Source organism: Moschus berezovskii, chromosome 14 (genome assembly GCF_049115385.1).
Source record: "Moschus berezovskii isolate FMDL1 chromosome 14, NW_MosBer_1.0, whole genome shotgun sequence".
Classification (NCBI taxonomy): domain Eukaryota; kingdom Metazoa; phylum Chordata; class Mammalia; order Artiodactyla; family Moschidae; genus Moschus; species Moschus berezovskii.
This window is the reverse complement of record NC_142473.1, coordinates 68,172,893-68,196,420: the sequence shown is the minus strand read 5'-3', so window position 1 is coordinate 68,196,420 and position 23,528 is coordinate 68,172,893. Positions and strand designations below refer to the sequence as shown.

At 38.9% G+C, this 23,528-nt stretch overlaps 1 protein-coding gene across 6 annotated transcripts in view; it reads right to left on the bottom strand.

Annotated features, from left to right (window-relative positions):
- The window catches only part of HIPK3 (homeodomain interacting protein kinase 3), a 90,128-nt gene extending 67,872 nt beyond the window's left edge, over positions 1–22,256 (bottom strand). For 5 of the 6 annotated variants that reach the window (XM_055423795.2, XM_055423800.2, XM_055423798.2 and 2 more), the window contains exon 1: positions 22,118–22,256. The gene's annotated coding sequence lies outside the window, so the exon portion shown is untranslated. Of the gene's footprint in view, positions 1–21,280; positions 21,657–22,117 lie in introns of those variants that run through there. The other variant, XM_055423796.2, reaches the window with a different exon arrangement.
- Between the last annotated feature and the right edge of the window lie 1,272 nt (positions 22,257–23,528).

Sequence of the window (23,528 nt, the reverse complement as noted above, 5' to 3'; positions counted from 1 at the left end):
ATATACAGCCTCAATGTACTCCTTTCACAATTTGGAACCAGTCTGTTGTTCCATGTCCGGTACTAACTGTTGCTTCTTGACCTGCATACAGATTTCTCAGGATGCAGGTTAAGTGGTCTGGTATTCCCATCTCTTCAAGAATTTTCCACAGTTTGTTGTGATCCACTCAGTCAAAGGCTTTGGGATAGTCAATGAAGCAGAAGTAGATGTTTTTCTGGAACTCTCTTGCTTTTTCTATGATCCAACCAGATGTTCGCAATTTGATCTCTGGTTTCTCTGGCTTTTCTAAATCCAGCTTGAACATCTGGAAGTTCATGGTTCACGTACTGTTGTAGCCTGGCTTGGAGAATTTTGAGCATTACTTTGCTAGCGTGTGAGATGGGCAAAGCCAAGAAGAACCAAAAAACTCTTGATGAAAGTGAAAGAGAAGAGTGAAAAAGTTGGCTTAAAGCTCAACATTCAAAAAACTAAGATCATGGTATCCGGTCCCATCACTTCATGGGAAATAGATGGGGAAATAACAGAAACAGTGACAGACTTAATTTTTTTGGGCTCCAAAATCCCTGCAGATGGTGACTGCAGCCATGAAATTAAAAGACGCTTGCTCTTTGGAAGAAAAGTTATGACCAACCTAGACAGCATATTAAAAAGCAGAGAGACATTACTTTGCCAACAAAGGTCCATCTAGTCAAAGCTGTGATTTTTCCAGTAGTCATCTATGGATGTGAGAGTTGGACTATAAAAAAAGGCTGAGCACTAAAGAATTGATGCTTTTGAACTGTGGTGTTGGAGAAGACTATTGCGATTCCCTTGGACTGCAAGGAGATCAAACTAGTCAATCCTAAAAGAAATCAGTCCTGAATAGTCATTGGAAGGACTGATGATGAAGCTAAAACTCCAATACTTTGGCCACCTGATGCAAAGAACTGACTCATTGGAAAAGACCCTGATGCTGGGAAAGATTGAAGACAGGAGAAGGGGACAACAGAGGATGAGATGGTTGGATGGCATCACCAACTCGATGGACACAAGTTTGAGCAAGCTCCGGGAGTTGGTGATGGACAGGGAAGCAGGGGAAGCCTGGCGTGCTGCAATCTATGGGGTCGCAAAGAGTTGGACACGACTGAGCAACTAAATTGAACTGAACATGGACAACAGCTGAGAGCCAGATAATTTATCTAGAGATATTAAAGAAACTAAAGCAATTTCTGAATCCAGCTGACACTACTTTTCCTTTTCCAACATGCCAAGCCAGAAGGCAAACAATCAGCTTAATCCAAGGGCCAACTAAAGGAAGCTTAGAAAAAGTAATTACCTCTCACCAACCACCGTGCTCTGGGGTACCAATCTCAAAAAGAATTTTAGAAAATTCTTTCTAAAACACAAGGTAGAAATGTCACATAATTCACACAGCACATAAGAAAAAGGGGGGAGGGGATAATGCTGGAGATAGTTGTTATAATAGACCATAAGAAAGGAACCCTAAACTACTAATCAAACTGACCACTGAGACTCTCTGCGACAGGTATTAAGTCTTTCCCTTCTCCCACCTGCCATCACATTAACTCATAACCTGAGAGTTCATCAAAATTGATGTTCATGAATTTTACCAAGTATAGTCATTACTCCCAGAAGTTGCTTAAGTTACAAACACTGATTTAGTTCACTACTACATATTTCCTATTATTTTTCACTGCGATACATAGTGTTACACTTCCGCAGCCGTATTTCATAACTCTGTCATGTGTTCTTACCATCTGACTAAGAAATTAAGTTTTGAAATACTACCCTTTTGAAAGCTGAAGCTACCTGTACAGTCATTCTGAGGACAGTCAAGCCTCCTGGGAGAGCAACCACTAAGCTTCCATTCCTCAGGTTTAATAATCTCAGGTACTTTAATAGGCCTTATATTCCCACTCCTCTAAAAACAAATTTTAAGACTCATCTGATATCTACCTAAATTCTTCACATCCTTTTACAATTACTGAAACAGCAATGTAACCAATGTTGATAACCAAACCACCACTAACCATAAAGAGATGGTTTCTTTTTTCTTATCATAATACATTATAATAATAATATTCTTATACCCTATCGGACCTTCTGAAAAGGAAGGGAGGGAGCAGAGATAGAAATACTTTGACTATCTTGCGTGCTCATGTCACTTCAGTCTTGTCTGACTCTTCACAGCTCAATGGACTGTACCCCTTGGGCTCCTCAGTCCATGGGATTCTCCAGGCAAGAATACTGGAGTGGATTGCCATGTCCTCCACCAGGGGATCTTCCCGTCCCAGGGATCGAACTCGTGTCTCCTGCATTGCAGGTGGATTCTTTACCCATTGAGCCAATATGAAAATTCTGGGTCATTTTCTGCCAAACTTAAACATGGTACTATGTAATCAGATTCTTATTTAAAATATTCTGTGATATCAAAAATATATTTAATAAAGATAATAATGCCTTGCATTCTCCTTACTCAACTTTCTTCTTCTACTTGTTCAATCTTCATTTTTAATTTTTTTTCCTTAAACTGTGGTAAAATATACATGGGCTTCCCTGGTGGCTCAGAGGTTAAAGCATCTGCCTCCAATGCGGGAGACCCGGGTTCGATCCCTGGGTCGGGAAGATCCCCTGGAGAAGGAAACGGTAACCCACTCCAGTATTCTTGCCTGGAGAATCCCATGGACGGAGAAGCCTGGTAGGCTACAGTCCACGGGGTCGCAAAGAGTCGGACACGACTGAGCGACGGAACGGAACGGACGGAACATAAAACTTACCATTTTTAAGTGTACAGCTCAGTGGCATTAAAGTTATTCCCACTACTGTGCAACCATCACCATCATCTGTATCCAGAACTTTTTTCCCTCTTCCGAACTAAAATTCTACCCATTAAACAACTGTCCATTGTCCACTCTCACTAGCCCCTGGCAACCAGCATTCTATACTCTGCATCTACAATTCTGACTACCCTTTTGTACATTCATCCTTTTATGACTGGCTTATTCCACTTAGCATAACGTCCTTGAGGTTCATCCATGTTGCAGCATGTGTCAGAATTTTCTTTTTAAAGCTAAATAATATCCCACTGAATGTTTATGCCATATTTTTTATCCATTCAGTCATCTAAAGATACATGGGTTGTTTCTACCTTTCAACTACTGTAAATAATGCTGCTGTGAACATGGATGTACAAACATCTCTGCAAGACTTTGTTATCAAAGTCTTATACTACTTCTGCATTCTTCACAAAGTCCAGCACAGAGTTAAAAGAATAAAGACAGACTCGAGCTGTTCTACAGTTTGAAATATTTTCACTTATTTTTTTATATGATATTGCAAACACTAGTTTTATCACAACTCTAATTTTTGCACAAATGACTCACTGATTCATAAGGTCTGACAAAGAGATCAAAGGAGACAGAAGTCTTCAAGACAACAATACCGTCTCTAATCTAGTTTCATGTAAATAATAAATTGTTCCAGTTTGGCTTATCCACAAACTTAAAAGACTTTGTTTTCATAAATATACTTAGAAACGGTTTCCATTTTTTTCCATTTTTAAAATATTTTCAGGTACATGAATATTTGTGGGTACAAAGAATATTAAGACATCAGTAAAGTTTCATTCAGAATCATTTTTATGATATTTGTAACTGGACACCATGCAATCAATATCAGAACTTCATTTCCGTTTCAACTGAGAATTTGTCAACATTTAATTGAGGGATAAAAGGACATTCTTCTTAAGAGCTTTAAAGTTGAAAGACAAGATATCAAACATAGAGAAGAATGCTAAAAACAAATATCACACTACTTGACTTAGAGTGACTGAAGAAAGCTATTAACTGCACAACTATTTATTATTGTAATGCCACTTTAACCATTTTATCTTGGATTAACTCATAAATATAACTTTAAAATTAATATTAGTTTATTGTATAGATTTTCTAAAACATCACCCCCTGAAATAATTATGATGAAACCACAAATGAAAACCTTTTCCAAACACTGTATTATTTGGGCGGAAGTTTGAATTCCTGTTAACTGACCTAACTGTCAACATATATTTCAAATGATAATTGAGTTAATAATCTATGAGTTTTTTAATGTCTAAAAAACTCACATAGATTAATTAATTCACATATATCCAGAGAAAAACATGGTCCAAAAAGATACACGCACCCCGGTGTTCATTGCAGCACTGTTTACAATGGCCAAGACACGGAAACAACCTAACTGTCCACCTACAGGAATAGATAGAGAAGACGTGGTGTCTATATATATATATATATGCACACACATATATACACACACAACGGAATACTACTCAGTCATTAAAAAGAAGGAAATAAGGCCATTTGCAGCAACATAGATGGATCCAGATAGTGTCATACTGAGTGAAATAAGTCACACAGAGAAGGAAAAACATCACATCTCATCCCTCATATGTGGAATCTAAAAAGAATTGATACAAATGAACTTACTTACAAAACAAAGAGACTCACAGAAAACTAACTCATGCTTGCCAGGGGAAAGGGATAGTTAAGGACTTTGGGAAGGTCACGTACACACTGCTATATTTAAAGTGGATAACCAACAAAAACCTATTGTTTATCACGTGGAACTCTGCTCAATGTAATGTGCCAGCCTGGATGGGAAGGGAGTCTGGGGGAGAATGGATACATGACTATGTTTGGCTGAGACCCTTCACTGTTCACCTGTAACTATCACAACATTGTTAATTGGCTATACCCCAATACAAAATATTTTTGGTGTTTTAAAAAAATAAAAAATAAGAAGGTAAAAGCACTATTCAAAAAAACAACAAACAAAAACAGGTAAAATAATGTTCACTGCTGCACAGAAACAAAATTTTGAAGCAACCTAATTGTCTGAAAAGGAATGGATATAGTTGTTTTGACTTTTTCATACAACACACAACTGTGGCTTATAGCACAATCATCAGATATTTCTGTACTGCAAAAAGAAAACAATTATAAGGTTAAGACACTAAGATATTATCACAATTTCAAAGATGTTAAAACGTGGGGAAAACTGTGCATGCTAGAATTAAAAACATGCAGCAAAGTGAATTAATGTAAATTATACATATCAACATGGATAAATCTCAGAACAATGTAAAACAAGAAACAAGTTGCAGAAGAACATGTATTATTTATTTAAAGTCAATAGCAAACAAACCTATATTGCATTTTTAGATACATTAAGTATGTGGCAAAAGTATAAAATCATGCACAGAAATCATAAACACGCCAAGAAGAAAGGGAAAAGGAGAGACTTCAATTGCAGGAACTATTCTGTACCCAGGGTGGCAGCTGCAAAGGAACTGGTTCTTTTACTCTCTATACTTTCATAGCCTAAATTTACATTAATTTTTAAATGTAGAAGGAAAAAAATGTACCAGAGAAAAGGATATCCTCTTTAATTTTAAGAGCTAGAAAAATAAAACCATTTTAGATATATTTTGTTAGCTTATTCTGTCAGCCATACACTATTTCATCCCATTCTTTCAATTCAAATCAAGTAAAAATATTTAGGAGGAGGAAGATTTAACAACAAAGCATGTTTTTCGATCAATGAGCCCCTTCTAGGAAAAGGCAAACACACGTATACATATAACTACATTACTAAGGAGGGCAGTAACAAGGATATATGGTGCACACAGGCAGCAAAAAAAAGGGGGATGATTAACATACGCCTGAAAGAACGCAGGATTCATTAAGAAGTTAACCTGAGCTAGGTTTTGAAGGATGATGGAAAGAAGTCTGCTACTTGGAAGGATATTCCAATAGCATAAACCAAAAGCACGTAGAAAAGAAGAGACTAATGAAAAATATGACACATTGGCTTTGTGTGGCGAGAACAGGGGCCCACAAATTACAGTTAGCCAAATTCAACCCAGACTATTTTTGTATGGCCCACAAGCTAAGAATGTCTTTTATATTTTTAAAGGTTTAAAAAAAAAGAAAAAATGCATGCAACAGGGATCATATGCCACTTGCAAAGCCTAAAATATTTCCCATCAAGCCCTTTAAGAAAATTTGCCAACCTCTGCTCTAGAACATACTTGCTGCCAGGGGCAGCTAGAGAAAAAGATTCTCTTCAGAAGAAGAAAAACAACTTTAAAAAGAAAAAATCACAAAGAACTTTGTCTTCCATACTAAGAAGCTACAGGTGATGGGGTGTCTCTGAAATGTTTTAAATAGGAAATCAATATAATCACATTTGCGTTTTTTTAATCTTATTTGTATTTTAGAAAGATAACTCAGGAAAATTTGTGAACAATAAACTGGAAAGAGACAATAATGGAAATAACAGTTGAAAGACTACCCTAATTAATAATCCAGATAACAGCTGATCAGAGACTGAGCAAAGGCCGAAGCAATGGAATGAGACAGTACTGATCACCAATAGTGATAGGTAACCAGGAGACAGAGCCACAAAACTTGGTGAGGAATGAAGCAAGAAGTGTCACAATCATGCTTCTGACTTGAAAAAATGATAACCAAATGTGAACAAAAAAATTATTTTAAAGGAGAAATGAGAGAGGAAAAACTGAATTCAATTTTAGATATGCTGAGTTTGAAGTACCTTGTGACTGAGCCCAATTAAATGCAGATTCTTACAAAAAGGCCTGCATTCATCTGAGTAGTTTACTTAGGAAGTTATCCCATGGGGCACAAGTAAGGGACAAGTCAGGAAAGAGGGAAAAGCAATAAATGTAAAGGAATGATGGAATTAAAAATTAACTACTTGGCAACAACCATAATAATTGATTCAAACAAGAATTATCAATGGGTGCAAAAACTAGTGGGTTAGAAAAAGAATGAATATATGTATAACTGAATCACTTTGCAGTATACCTTAAACTAACTCAATGTTGTAAATCAACTATACTCCAATAAAATTTAAAAAAAAAATGGTGAAAGTCTCAAGAATAACAGGATATTATTGTTGGGAGACAATTCACCATGGATCTCTCATGCTTCTCTGTGTCTTGCAAGCAGGGACACTGAATGCCTTTGTTTTGGAGTCTCTTCTCAAGGATATTTGTATACTGAACAGCCTTGGAACGTAGAGATAGCGTCTTCCTGAGCAAAGGGCAGGCTGCTTCATGCCCAGGATAACAAAGATAATGACTCCCTCCTGGGCGCATGTCGGGCAGGTTCACTGCCCCTTACAAAAGATTTGAGTTTTCCAAACCTGGGGTGCCGCTCCTGCAGTGCAACTCCTCTTGTGCATGAGTCACCTGGCCCTGTTTGCATCACCCTGTGGGAACTAAGCCGGGGAAACAGAGCAAATACTGACCCGCTGACTACTACTATTGCTCAGTAAGAAACAAGAAAGTCCTTTATCTCTTACCTCAGAGTCTGTCTTCCGCAGCAGCCATTCCTAATGTGTTAGTCTACAAGACCTTTCATAGTTCTTGACAATCACACATTTTCAAAGTACATTCCCACAAAATACATATTAATCAAAAAGAAGAAACGGGCAGATGTCACAACCAGGTGATCAATGTTAAAATCTCTAGTAATGGGATATATCGCCATCACATGACTCCTGGTATGATGTATTGAGAGGAATATATTTCACTGTGCTACTTCTAAGCACAAGAAAACATACATTCAAGTTGACGGCCATTCTACAAAACAACTAGCAGTATTCTTCAAAATCTCAGTATCAGGAACAACACAAAGACTGAGAAACATTCCAGATTACAGAAAACATAGACATAAAACAAAACAGCCTTTGCTTTTATGGAAGAGAAATTAGGGGTATATGGACATCAAGTCTGCAACGTACTCTCAAAAAGTTCAGGGGAAAAAAACACAGATATAGAGAGGAAAAGGTAAATGCAAATGGGGTAAAAGTGTTAACATTTGAAGCATCCAGGTGAAAAATACACAGGAATTCTTTGTACTATTCTTGCAAATTTTCTGTAGGTCTGAATTTTTGTCAAGTGACAATGTCTTTCTTGCACAAGGCTGCTCTTCAAGCGTTACTCATTTGAGAATGAACTGCTGAATATCTCAGGTATGGCCTAGATCACCTAAATCTAGAATTGTCAGGCACAGAGCAAGTCCCTGGGATAATGTGCCCCCATTAATAAAAAAGTATTCATAAGCAGTGACAGGAAATCTTTTCATTAAAATATATTACTTAATTCACACTTGCTTTTGAAGCTTTGGGTCATTATGTAATTTCTTCAATCAGTAGAGACTAAAACTAGTATTTCACTATGTAGTCCAATAAATTGACAATAAAAGAGTCTTTTTATTCTTGAAAGACAGAGAACCTTAGTACTAGTCTAAACAAGGTTCTACAACAGGAATTAGAAAATGAAACTATATGACTAGCAATATTTAGTCAATAAAAAGTAGTACCTAGTCACACTTTCATTTTTCAATTACTTTGTTTAAAGTACATATTTATAAAAAATAAAACAGCAAGTCTTCTTAGAAATAAAAGACAGGGTATGCCAGAAAATAAGTTTTTAGTGTGAAGAGTAAGTTTAACTCTTCACTGGCCATTTTTAATATCTATATTATTAAACAGGTCACTGTATCAATTATTATATCCAGGAAATTACTGATACTAAAATATTTCATGTAAGAAACCACATATACACGAACCACTTCAAATTGTAAAGCTTCGTAAAATAAACCTGCTGTCTCAGGTACCTACAAAACATTTATTTGAAAACACTAAAGTCTTGGGTATTTTCCAGCAGTATTGTGAACAAAGCATCTAGGGAATGTGTTGACTATAACACAAATCAGCAAGTTAAATAACAAGCTTCATCTGACTTAGCAAAACATTCCAACTTTTGGAACAGAAAGTGATCCGCTGGACATTTCAAAGCTGCTAGAATTCACCCTGCCAATACAAGTCTTTAGAAAGGCTAGAAGAGAGTTAATGAAAAGCAGTATTTAAGAACTACATAAAGCATATAATTCTCTAATTTTTTTTTAAAGCTATGTAAAAATCAAAACTCAGACATGGAAATATTGACAGAAAAGTTGACTAAAAATGAAAAGTTCCTCTGAAGCACTCTTTTTATTGAAATAAACTTTAAAATTCATAATTCAAATCTAGTTTATAAAACAAGTACAAAAGAAAATTTCCTTAAATTCATAACACAATATCTACCAATGCCAGTACCTACCAATGGATTATTAGAAAAATTAAACAGCCTTACATCTTTAGGTTATGAATAACTCCCTTCTAGAAAGCCAAATGAATTGTCTTCTACTTTGTAGGAAAGTCTGTCCCAAAAGAATCACTACAAAACTTTTATTTCTTATTAAAACAAAAATCCATGTAACCAACTGTTAAAGCATGAATATTTCCTAACCTAAAACACCTCTGAAACAATTCAGAGGAAGCTGAATCACAGATTAATACTTTGATCAAACATCCACTGCTGATCAAGCAATATAAAGAAAAAAAAAATGCTGCTGACAAGTTAAGATTTTTATAAGAGATAAGAGTTCAAAGTTCTGAATGAACATTTATAGAACTAAAGGTCAAGTTCTACAAAAATTTTCTAAATTATGGGCTATGCTAAATAATTTTAAGATTCTCCTTCTATACAGTGTTCTTCACTCATAACAGAGTACTATCACTCAAGAGTTATATATACTACAAGAGTTGAAAGTCTAAAAACTAGTGTGAAGTGAGAACAGTAGCTGCCCACCACCATGCACACACTAATATCAGTTTTGCATTTCTAAGAGCTGAAGAGACAAATATTTACAGTTGCATAAGCTTGATTTTAGTACTTTTGGTTTTGAAAAATCTTTATGAAAGACATTTTAGGGCTTGAAAAAATAAACTGGAACAAAAAAGTCAATCCCTTGTTCTTTCCAAATTATATTAAGACCCTGTATGTTACTGATGTGACCTACACTGCTAAATTCATAGTTTTTTTTCTCCCTACAATTATGTTCTCTTTCTTCGTAGCTGGTTGCCAGATATACCATTTTATAGAAAAGTCCTTTTTGAGGAATTTAGTGAAGTACCTTCAAAAACCTTTCTAAGTAAAGAAACTTTACTTTCAAATTTTGAATGTCATATACATCTTGTGAAGATGATCTTTCACAATGGCATCAGGAAATCCTGCACTTCTGGAATCTCTATGGTATCAAGTGAGAAACAATAGAAGGAACAGAAATGAGACTATATTAAGAAAAACAAAGATCTCACTCTTATTCTCATGACAAATTTGAGGAAGAGGACAGGGCAGAAATTTACAATGGATATCCTTAAGAAAGCCAGAAAAAAACTAAAGAACAAAGCAATTCATAAAGCCCTAAAGAGGAAAAACAGCCAGCTTCTCAAAAGTACTCTTAAAGGACTGCTGAATTCTTAGAAACTATTACAACTGCTTGTTTGGCTCTGACTACCTCTAACCATTAACTTCTTAAAGACACATTGTTGGGTTGCATGTAATAAGCTGTGAACTAAAACTGCAGATTTATATCCATTTAGCAAGGATCACATAAACATTTATTTCTTCCACAACAAGCTCACAGAAACATTGAAAAAAATTTGTTATATCAGTGTAAAAAGCCATACTGTCATATAGGATACCATACAATTATATGTATCAGAATTATAATGATGATAAAAACTCAAAATTTATCTGGCTAAAGAGTTTTCTTAACACCACCAACGCATGAAAAGATAAAAATATGATTAAGAAAGTTTAATTCAAAAAATTTTTAATTCAAAGAAACAGACTCACCAATATAACAGACTTGTGGTTGTTAAGGGGGCACGGGCAATGAATTGAGAGTGGGGACTGCAGTGCCAACTATTATACATTGAATTGGTAAACAGAAAGGTCCTACTATATACCACAGGGTATATAGTATATTCAATATCTATATTCAATATCCTGTAATAAATCATAACGGAAAATATGCAAAAATGATACACATATGTGTATATATATATGCATAAACAAATCATTTTGCTATACATCAGAAATTAACCCAACACTATTAATCAACTATACTTCAATAAAATTAATTTTTTTAAAAAGAAAGTAATTCAGATTGAAGATGCCTGTAATATCTAACACATTTTTTTCTAAATAATTTATTTATTTTTGGCTGTGCTGAAGTGAGCAGGGTGTACTCTCCTTTGCACTGGACAGACTTCTTATTTGCAGTGGCTTTTGTTGTGAAGTACAGGCTTGAGGAAAGCTGGCTTTCATGGTTGCAGCACGTGGGCTCAAAAGTTGCGTTTCCCTAGCTCTAGGGCACAGGCTCAATAGTTGTGGCCAAGCGGCTGAGTTGCTCTGCTGCATGTGGGATCTTCCTGGATCAGGGCTCAAACTTGAGTCTCCAGTATTGGTGCACGAATTCTTTACCACTGATCCACCAGGAAAGCCCCCTAATTTTTAACTTCAAAATTAAGACTAGCTACTGATTCCATGGCATGAAATAAAAACACACTAAATCATTTGAAAATGGCCACAAAGTAGTTATAGCTTACTGATGAGAAATTTATCCTCCAGATAATAACTAAAAATTTCTTATTGGCCAAAACTGACCTCATGCCATTTTTCAGGCAATTAGGTATGAGGCTAGATAGAATCTCAGACGTAAAACTTGGAGAAGGAAATGGCAACCCACTCCAGTACTCTTGCCTGGAGAATCTCACAGACGGAGGAGCCTGGTAGGCTACAGTTCACAGGGTCGCAAAGAGTCGGACATGACTGAGCAACTTCACATACATGATGAATATGCCAAAATAGTCATATTACAACATAATGACTTAAATGTTATTTATTCAATGAGTAAAAATTATCACTAAGCCTTATCACTACTTAAAATCAGATGGCTAGAATCAGTGGACTAATCTGTGAAATTTAACATTTTGCACAAAAACATTTCCTTCATTCTAATGTGTGCTTTATTACATGCTTATAATCATAATACTATGACCAAATCATAATACAATCATAATACAAAGACCAAAGCCTTTGACTGTGTGGATCACAATAAACTGCCTCGTGAGAAACCTGTATGCAGGTCAGGAAGTAACAGTTAGAACTGGACATGGAACAACAGACTGGTTTCAAATAGGAAAAGGAGTGCGTCAAGGCTGTATATTGTCACCCTGCTTATTTAACTTCTATGCAGAGTACATCATGAGGAATGCTGGGCTGGAAGAAGCACAAGCTGGAATCAAGATTGCCGGAAGAAATATCAATAACCTCAGATATGCAGATGACACCACCCTTAAGGCAGAAAGTGAAGAACTAAAGAGACTCTTGATGAAAGTGAAAGAGGAGAGTGAAAAAGTTGGCTTAAAGCTCAACATTCAAAAAGCTAAGATCATGGCATCCGGTCCCATTACTTCAAGGCAAATAGATGGGGAAACAGTGGAAACAGTGGCTGACTTTATTTCTCTGGGCTCCAAAATCACTGCAGATGCTGATTGCAGCCATGAAATTAAAAGACACTTACTCCTTGGAAGGAAAGTTATGACCAACCTAGAGAGCATATTAAAAAGCAGAGACATTACTTTGCCAACAAAGGTCCGTCTAGTCAAGGCTATGGTTTCCCCAGTGGTCATGTGTGGATGTGATAGCTGGACTATAAAGAAAGCTGAGCACCGAAGATGCTTTTGAACTGTGGTGTTGGAGAAGACTCTTGAGAGTCCCTTGGACTGCAAGGAGATCCAACCAGCCCATCCTAAAGGAGATCAGTCCTGGGTGTTCATTGGAAGGACTGATGTTGAAGCTGAAACTCCAATAATTTGGCCACCTGATGCGAAGTGCTGACTCATTTGAAAAGACCCTGATGCTGGGAAAAATTGAGGGCAGGAGGAGAAGGGGATGACAGAGGATGAGATGGCTGGATGGCATCACTGACTCGATGGACATGGTTTTGTGTGGACTTCGGGAGTTGGTGATGGACAGGGAGGCCTGGCGTGCTGCGATTCATGGTGTCGCAAAGAGTCGGACACGACTGAGCGACTGAATCATAATACATGTATAACCTGATGTCAATTTGTTCTCTTACAGAATATCTTTACTCTTATTTTAAACAGCAGCATAATATTCTACCACATATGCATATCGTAAGTTGCTAGACTGCTTTTTTCCCAGTTTTTTCATATTTATAAAGTTGTAAATAATATTTTCATATAGTTTTTATACATACTTTATTTCCTTAATATGGATTTCCAAAAAGGAGACTTGATAAAAACTGAAAGATTTTTGTTTTGCAAAAGCACAGTTGTGGCTGTTCGTCCTATTTTTAGTATTATTTTTTAAATGCACTCATCAGAAAAAAAAAATAGTTTAAGACTCAAAGTTTCAAATATCAAAACTGAAATAGAAAATGAAATAGAATACCAAAAAGGAATTGCAGATAAAGGAACAAATTTGGAAGTAAGATTATTAATTCAGTTTGAGCTACCTGTAAAGGAAAAATAGGGAGTTCAGGAGACAGTTCAGAAGATGAGCTAGAAGAAGCTCAGAACTGAATAGTGACTGGATGCAATCATCTAGAGAAATACACAAACCATTAATAAAAGAAAACTACTGAAGAGCTTAGTGGGAGTAACTTCACTAGAGTGGCATGGACAGAGAGCTACACTGTCAAGCAGAGGCTAGAGTACACATTAAGAAATGTGGAAGAAATAGGGTAGGGAAGATAGGTCCGCAGACCTGCGGAGGCACAATTAAAAGATGCCTGTCTAAGGCTGAAGAAAAGGGGTCAAGAAAAAGAGGGAAACTGAAGTTACTGGATAGGTTCAAGATGCTGAAAAACATTTTAGGATGAAATCCACAAAAGAGAATAGGGAGTATTCTTGAAGGAAAAGAGGTATTTCTTTTCTTGAGAGAGTAGTGGAAACACAAAACGGGTAATGGGAGAAGTTATACTCAGAAGTAAAGGGTTGGAAATCCGCAGGAAATTGACATCTGCTGACCTCTACCTAAGAAACAGACTCATTTGCTAGGATTAAGGAGGTGAGGGGTAAAGTAGTGTTTGAGACGTCAAATGGGTCTTTGATACATTCACAATTGCTTGGTCAGGTACCAGTCAAGCTACTCAATAAAGTATGCCAGTATTTGACTACTTTTATGATTTATGACTACTTTTATTGGAGGAGGAAATGGCAACCCATTCCAGTACTCTTGCCTGGAAAACTCCATTGGGCAGAGGAGCCTGGTAGGCTACAGTCCACGGGGTCACAAAGAGTCAGAAATGACTGAGCGACTTCACTATCACACTATCAATGATAATTACACTTGATTCCCCAATGTCAAGCAGGCATTTGAGGAGATATAAAAACCTTTGAGACATGGTCTCTGACCAAAGAACAGTTTAGATATGATTTTATATTTTTTTAATGTAACCTTTTCCCTACAATGGATTATACTGCTATTTTATAAAAAATAGGTTATAAATTGAGGTAGCTCATTTTCTTCCAATCAGATTAATAGGAAACAATTTCAAACTAGATATACCTTCAGATATGAGATAATTTTAAAGTGATTTTGCAAGTTTCAAAGTAGCCACTAGAAATACTTCCACCACTGTCACACTAGGCTTAGGGCAACTAACAAGGCAAGCATTCCAACTATTTTCTACTCAAAAGCTATTAGGAAACCAATTATGTTATAGTCCCTAACACTCTGAGTAGGTTTCCATGCAGATTTTAGGGAATTCCCTGGAGGCCCAAGGGTTAGGACTCACAACTTTCACAGCTGGGGCCTGGGTTCAATCCCTGGTCAGGGAACTAAAATCCTGCAAGGTGTACTGCTGCTGCTGCTGCTGCTAAGTCACTTCAGTCGTGTCCGACTCTGTGTGACCCCATAGACGAAAGCCCACCAGGCTCCCCCGTCCCTGGGATTCTCCAGGCAAGAACACTGTACAGTGTGGCCAAAAAGAAAAAGAATTCCATTTTAAATACACATGTATAAAATATCAAAATGTTACCAAATTGTCAGAGTTCATTAAGAATTTATCATATACAATTATAATAGGAGAAACAATACAACACTTGCCTTTTGCATGACTGTTTTAAGGACCTCAACATAAGACAGACTTGATTTACACAGATTAAGTACACAAATAATATCCCTTCTGAAGAGTGGTTTCAACATGAGTTATAGCCAGAAATTTCACTATTTTTAAAAGTACCTTAAAATGAAATTCTGTCTATACCCAGTTTTCACCTGTTTTCTTCCCACAGATGGCATAAGAATGAGATTTGGAGAGCCCTACTCCAAACTGAGAAAGTAATAATATAATTAGAAGAGGCAATCCTACAATAACTTTCTCAGGCATACAAGAATGGGGCAAGTGCAGAAGGAAACACTAGAGAATAAGAGAATGAGATAAACTGTATTTGAGAAATGACCCTCTCCTTCATTTAAATTAACATATGTGTGTCTCCATAAGGCAATAAAGACAATTACACTACTAAACTGCTTCCCTGGTGGCTCAACGATAAACAATCCGCCCGCCAATGCAGGAGATGCAGGTTTAATACCTAGGTTGGGAAGATTCCCTGGATAAGGAAATGACAACCCACTCCTGTATTCTTGCCTGGAAAATCCCATGGACAGAGAAACCTAGTAGGCTATTTTTGTGAGTTCACAGCTCACAAGATAGTTGGACACGACTTAGCCACTAAATAACACAACACATCTCTATTAGGCAATATAAGGCTATTACACTACTAAATTGACTAAACTTGATGGGAAGATTATCACAAAAATAAAATTCATAATCTACTTCCTCAAAGCAGAGATTATCATGTTTTACTCTTCATCCATAGACAGTAATTTGCAGTTAATGGGCACTCAAACATGTACTAAATAACTTTCATATACTTATTTATCATTGTTTTACCTATCATAATAAAATTTCATTTCTTTGTGGTCAGAGTTAATGATCCAGCTACAAAAAAATATTTAAAGTATACTAACCGGATTAGCAATGGCAAGCCACTCCAGTACTCTTGCCTAGAAAATCCCATGGACAGAAGATCCTGGTGGGCTGCAGTCCATGGGGTCGCTACGAGTCAGACATGACTGAGTGACTTCACTTTCACTTTTCACTTTCATGCATTGGAGAAGGAAATGGCAACCCACTCCAGTGTTCTTGCCTGGAGAATCCCAGGGAAAGGGGAGCCTGGTAGGCTGCCGTCTATGGGGTCACACAGAGTCGGACATGACTGAAGTGACTTAGCAGCAGCAGCAGCAGCAGCAACCGGATTAAAAACCCAATACTCTTGAACCCAATACTACTCTTATCTAACCCAAAATACAAAACTATAACTAACATACTATACAGATACCTGTACTGTCTCCACTGAAACTGGCCCAAAACATGTTTTGTTTTGAGAATGTAGTGAAACACAGCATAATAGCTCTAGACTATCTAGCACATAACCTCTAATTTTCACTGTGGTTTTTTATGTTATTGTACCCTATTTAATCTCATTAAAAGTTACAATAAGTTACAGATTTAAAGTCCTCAGAAGTATTATACTTCTTAAAAAAAAAGTCTCTAGAAAGTCGGGTTCAATTTTCAATGTTATCAGTCCATCTAACTTATTAACTATGTAAGACTGAGCATTATTTATCTAAAGTAGTATAGTTTACCAGATCTACAAGACTCTTGATGTATTATTAAACAGATAACACACAGTCAATATATACAGTAATAAAATTTTTACACCTTTAAAATAATTGCTTTGTAGGGGAGGACACATTTTTTAAACAAGTTATTTTCTGCAAAGTTTACCTTCTATTTTTCAAAAACTGTAACACATTTTGTTTAACTTATGAACAATATGCAACAAAGCAAGAAGAAGTTGAAGAGTTAATGTTTTTTTAGCAAATCAAATACTTTTTAAAATTTCTAAAATGGATTAATTGGCTAGTCAAATATAGCCAAGCTTTATATTTTCTATAAAATCCTAAAGACAATTTTCTTGGTAATCTATATGTAATCAAATATAACTTATAATAAATGATTACAAAATTTTAAAGGAGGGAGAGAGTGACTCATAGTCTGCTGATATGATTATTTCAATATCTATCAAACTTAAAACAATTTTTTTCCAGTTAGAAAAGGTACTCCAGAACTAAATCTGATCACCCCTGGCGATCCCTTATTTTCAATGTGACCAAAGAGTTACACTAAATAACCAGTTTTTCACAATTTAGGTCCTCACTTCCCTAGTAGCTCAGACGCCTGCATTGTGGGAGACCCAGGTCCGATTCCCTCTGGAGAAGGAAATGGCAACCCACTCCAGTATTCTTGCCTGGAAAATCCAATGGATAGAGGAGACTGGCAGACTACAGTTCGTGAGGTCGCAGAATCAGACACAACTGAGCGACTTCATTTCACTTAGATCAAAGAAAAGGTACAGTTCAGAGGAGCCAAGTACTATTTTCCCCTATTCCACAAACCTCTACTTCTTTTAGGTGTAACCACCTTTTCATTTAAAAAAAACAACAAAAAAAAAGACAAAGCAAGAAAGAAAATGCAACACCAGAAAGTATCTGGAAGTCTAATCTTTAAAAGAGATGTTCCTCTTAGAATGTAAAAATGAACTGTGTTGACAAAGAAGCCTGTGTTTTGAAAACCCTAGATTTGCACATTAAATGCACTTCAGTTTTATTTTTAAGGATCTTCAAAAACTAAAACTATTATTCCCATAAATCAAACTCATCATAATGGCAATATGTTCTGTTCTGTCACACCTCTAATTTCAAGATAGGCCTGTAAAATGTTCTTTTTTTTTAATTGTATAAAAAGTTTATCTTCCCTAAATTATACTTTAAGGAAAATAAAGAGGGGGCTGGGGAGGATTTAAAAACTGGTCAAGGATGATAAACATATTATTTCACAAGAATGATCATTCGGCAGGTGCCAATGCCATATTCATAATCTTTCCTCCAAGCTACCACAATATTTCATTGACTTTACAACTAAGAGAACTTTGGTTTCTAGCAACTTGAACATTTAAAACAGATTTCTTAAGTCTCCCAAATCCAATGAAATCCACACCTCACCATCACCCCCACCACAGCCCAGCTTTCTCTGAAGCATCTGCCCTCTACCTTCCCTTCCACTCAATCTCCCTTAGGAGTAAAAAATGCTCACTCAGAAAATTAGACAAATTGTTTGGATCAAAATAAAATACACTTAAGGTAAAAAAAATATTATCTTGGTTTGTTTCATTTCAAAGACTTTTGCATTAGAAAAAAGCTTTCAAAGAAAAAAAAGACAGCTTTCTTGCCATTAACTACTAAACAGGAAAGACAAAGTAAATCAGCTTAATGTCTTAACTGTCCACAAACTATAAATGCCACCCTAAAAATATATTATTTCCAAAACTCATCCAGTTCTTTTCATTTCCACAGGAGTAGCGAGAGCAGAAACGAGAGCAGAAGCTCTAACGCACTAGCATTCAAGTGGTATGCTTCGGAATGGAGACATGTTGCCTTTGTGTAGTGATACATGGCCCAAGTAGCAACTGTGGAGAACAGCCTGATCTGCTAAATTGGTCAAGGTCTAATTCGACAAATATTTGGGTAAAATGTGTAACATACATCCTCCAAATATCTGTTCTGTCTTGACAGTGATTAAGATTTTTAAAAAAGGACAGCTATGACAAAGCCACAGAAGCAGCACACTAATATTGAACTGTTCTTCCCCAAATCGCTCTTAATTATACCAACCCAACTAAAAGGAGTGGACTATGGCTAATCCTAAAACCCTTCACTAATTTAAAACTTCTATTCCAAATCTATAGCCCTATATTCAACTTACAGTGTATGCTTTAACGTAATAGACAAACTATATACATATATATGTGTATGTGTATATATAAATTTTTTAAGCAGCTGAATCCAGAATCAGAAAGGACATTTCAAATAACTTATTTAGACTTACATTCATATTACACAGAAAATGTTATACCCACCACAAAGCTTTCAGCAAGTAGGGGGGGCCCCCACAAGGGAGCAGGGAGGGGCTCTTTTAAAATAAAATACACTGATAGGTTCCTTGATTTTTACAAAGTTCTAGGGTTTGTCATCAAAAGTAACTTCCAAGTTAAACATATCACACTGGGAGTTTCAACTTCAGACATTAGGAAACTAGGACAGCTGCAAACACATGAAGATTTCTTTTGGTACCAACAATATAACCATGCAGCAAATCATCTTATGTCCTTTAATAGTTAAGAAGCAAGAAAAATTCTGAACAGATACTTTAAATGTGAAAAAATTCAAAGGTCCTTAAAACACCCTTAAATCTAAATATTGCCATGATATTTTCATCTCCAAATTCAAACGTAAGTTAAAATGGAAACTATATTTTTTAAAGACTTTGAATTAACTAACCACCAATAATGCAATTCTAATCTACCATATCATCATATTAAGAAAATTAACTTTGAAAGTTACCAGAATAAATCATTGTAACATTCAATGAAAACACTCAAACAAGTACTGCATTCAATGGTTGTGAAACAGGATTGGGAAACAGCATTTTAGCACTCTGAAATTTACATTTTTTTCATCTGCCCTTCCATAGAGATGCCCTCAATGTTGATATATCAAATATTTAAAACAAAGCTCAATGAAAAAGTTCACTTGACAGCTGCTGCTATTTTAAGTTGCGAGAAAAAAAAAAGGGGGGTGGGGCTTTCAATAATCTGCATTCAACAAATACTTCTGCGCCCTGCCTTACTAGCGACAGAAACCCACCTCTGTAATTTGCACCTTGTTTTACGATACCCATGACAGAACATCCAAAAAATTAAAATAGTATGATCTGAAGCTTCTATTCAAGCATGTTTACAAGGAGAATTATTCCATAAAAATCATCCACTTTTATGTGACTCTAAAACTCCATGCCCAGAAGCCAATGACTGGTTTATAAGCAAGATAATGACAAGTTCAATGGAAAAGGTATTATGACAATAAACAAGACTGGCTCACCAGGTTATGATCTGCTTGCCTAATATGTATGTTTAGCTACTATAGTCAGCAGTGTCCAAATATAAATCTGAAACATTTAATGGCTGGCCCTGTTCTAGAGTTCAAGCTCATTTTATCTTTCTAAAACATATAGTTTTAAGCTAAGGCTCTCCACAAAAAATTTTTAAATATAGTCTCTAGAGTATAAAAAATTAAGGAACAAATTAAATTATTCAATTTTCCCCATAAATACAAAAAAGAACCGCACACAATGAAATATCCAAAATATCAAATGTATCAGAACATCTTCACCTTTACACAAATTAAAAACGTTTCAAAAATGTGGAAAAAGAAAAACCTCAACCATTGTATTTCACAAATAAGAGTACCCTATACTTAACGAATACACCCATAAATATACCAAGAAACACCTTGTTGATTAAAAAGTGCGGAACTTTACCTGGTTGGTACATCTCAATTACTCTTAAGTGGCATGAAGGCATGAGGTAACCAACAAAACTATCTTAAGCGATTTTTTTTTAAAGAAAACAAAAAGGGTCAGTCTTATTTTGTTTACTTAAATCCTAAGTTTAATCATGACCTATCAAAATCTTATCATGGCTCATTGTATAAAATTAGCACCGCACTTGCAAGCATAAGCAGAATTTAGACTTATCAAACATATGGTGAGGCTTGCCTCGCTTCTGAAATATTAAGAATGCAGGATTAAAATGTTTTTAGTTGGGTAACAAAACTCACCGATCCTGCTTAAAAGTTCTCATCAAAAATTTGATTAAGAGAACCTCTTATAATTTTAAAGCGCCCAGTAATTAAAATTTGGAAATAAACGGAAACGGTTTAAATATAAATCCTTCATCTTCAGAAGCTACAGCTAACAAGCAAATACCTAAAATAGAAAATAATAATAATAATCACCAAACTACTAAACAGAGGCACAGGCTGGTTTACCAGCTAACTTTTCTGCCCCTAGATCAGAGAGACATCAAAGTTGACAATGGAATCAACCATCAGCTTTGCCTGTAAACTGGACGATAATCTGAAAAACTTCTGTTGCTAACAGAAGCTCTTTCTAATGAGAAGCAGCGACCGACAGGTGGAAAAATAAATTCTAACAGGGCAGCAAGAGGTTGTGAAAACACGGTTCAAGGACTGAACGTGTTGTGACTGTTCTGTAACAGGTCCAAGGTAATTTACGCACACACCCTTCAGCGCAATTCCTCAAGCAGAGATAAGATTGGGAAACAGCAGGCTTCGCCGAGAGCTACATACCATGTTAAAACAGCCGTCTCCCTCCCGACAGGAAAACAGACATTCTCTCCTCCGAAGTCTTTCCGCGAGTTCTCCCAGCGCCGCGAAGGGAAGCGGGCGGCCGCCACCGTAACGAGAGACGCCGGCAACAGACCCGCCGCGCGGCCGCCACGCCTTCCTCCGGCCGCGGCGGGGGACGCGGAGCGGCGGATCACATTTCTCCTCCCCAACAATCACACGCACTCGCGTCCCTCGAGCTGACACCCTCCGGACCCGCCGCTCGCCGACGCTGGGGACTGGGCCACAAAGCCAGGGGCGCAGCCATCGGCCGCGGCGCTCAAGTTGCGCGCGTGCGTGTGTTTGTGTTTGTTCCCCTTTGAAAGACAAGAGGTCTCCGGAGTGACGGCCCAGGCTGCGGGGAGGGAAGAGCCACCCCCCGCCCCACCAGTGGGACTAAACAAAACTTCCGTTGCTGGGAAGAGCCGTTGCGCAAGCCTGGCAGGGGGCGGCGGGGGCCGCCCGGCCCAGCCCCAGCGCGGCTTCCCGGAGGCCGCGCCGCCGCACGCAGGAACCGCGCGCGGCCCCCCGCGGCCGGCGGCCTCGGGCCTGGGGCGCCTCGGCCTCGAGGGAGGCGCCCGGATCCGCCACCCCAAGGGAGCCAGGCGGAAGCGCGGGGCACGCGCGCACAGGAGATGCGGCTCCGGGTGCGGAGCGCGCGGCGGGTGCGGAGCGCTCCGGGGCGTCGGGCCGAGGGAGGGTCTGCAGGAGGGGCCCGCCGGCCCTCCGAACGCAGGCGCGGCCGCTGGAGCCGTTTCCCCCCCGCCGCGGGGTGGGGCGCCCCTGGGCCCAGTCCCTTACCTTCCTAGAGGCCTGCGCTCTCCCCTCTTCGGGCGGCCGCAGCCCTGAGCATGTCCGGGGTGGGTGCGGGGCCGTGCCGGGGACAGGGAGCCAGGCGCTTCAGCAGGCGGCACCACCCAGCCCGGGCTCAGCCCCTCTCCGCGGCCGCTGCCATCTTGTCCTGGCGGCTGAGAGGAAACGGCGAAACACCCTCCCCCGACCGCTGCTGCTGCTGCTGCTCTGGCTGCTGAGCGCCGGGCCCGTCTCCCTCATCTTCCTTCCCGGGGATCTGGGTGGGGACGGTTCGGCTGGGGTGAGGGGTGGTGAGAGGCCAGCCGGCCGACCTCCGATGGCTGGGGGGCCTACGGACGGCGCGGCGTGCGGGGCCCGCGGCGGCTGGGGCCCATTCCTGACGCCCCCGCCGAGACTGGAGGAGGAGGGAGACAGCCCGGAGCGGCGGCGGCGGCGGGGCCCGCGGCTCGGTCTCCTCTGGTCGCCGCGCCGCCGGGAGTCGTCACCGAGGCGGCTGCCGCCGGCCGCCCCAGTCTCGGGCCCCTCCTCCGCGCCCGCCGGCCTCGGTCGCCGCCTCCGCAGCGCCACCGCCCGCCCGGCCGCTCTGCGCGCGGAGCCCCGGCGGCCCCGCTCGGCTCGGGCCGCGGCGCCTCCGCAAAGCCCCTCCCCGGGGCCCGCCCGCCGCGGCCGCGCCCTGGTAGCTTAGTCTAGCCCGCCAGGCGGCCGGCTGGAGTCCGATCCGGAGCTGCCGCACGCCAGCACCCCCTCTACTGTTCTGAACCTCATTCCTGGGCCCACTCCGCCAAAAATCTATTTTTTGAAAAGGTCCTAATGCCAAAGAAAAGATGAAAATGCGGAAGCGCATTTTACAGGCCTTTCGAGATCCCGTAATCATAGTTTCCCCTGCCACCCCTTTCGGATCTGTTTCTTGGCGGGTTGTTTTTTTTTTTTTTTCAAGATCTAATAAGGAAGGGGGAAATGGTTGAAGTGAACAATCCCAGTCTGAATAGGTTCTTCCCGCTCCGCCATCCCAAAGCGTCAAGAGAATTGTAAAATCAGGTTAAAGAACGAGGAAAAGGCCCTCGTGGAAATTTTCCAAGAGCATCGCTACGGTCCAAACCCCCGTAAATAAGTTCACCCACCTCTGCGTTGATAATTTTCCATCAAGGCAGTCAGTTTCTCTCCCAGAAACTAGTTATCTCCCTCTTGGAGACTAGGAAATCAACAGAATGGCCCTTCTAGGATGGTTCCATCCTAGAACCATAGAATTTTAGAGATGAAGGAACCTTAAGAGATCCTTGGTCCAAACTCTTCTTAAGTAGGGCAGGGATTCAAAAAAGTTTAGGTGACCTACCCAAGATTATCCAGCCAAGTCCTGGTCTGTACTCCCTCGCTCCTTCTTTTCCTTATTGAACAACTG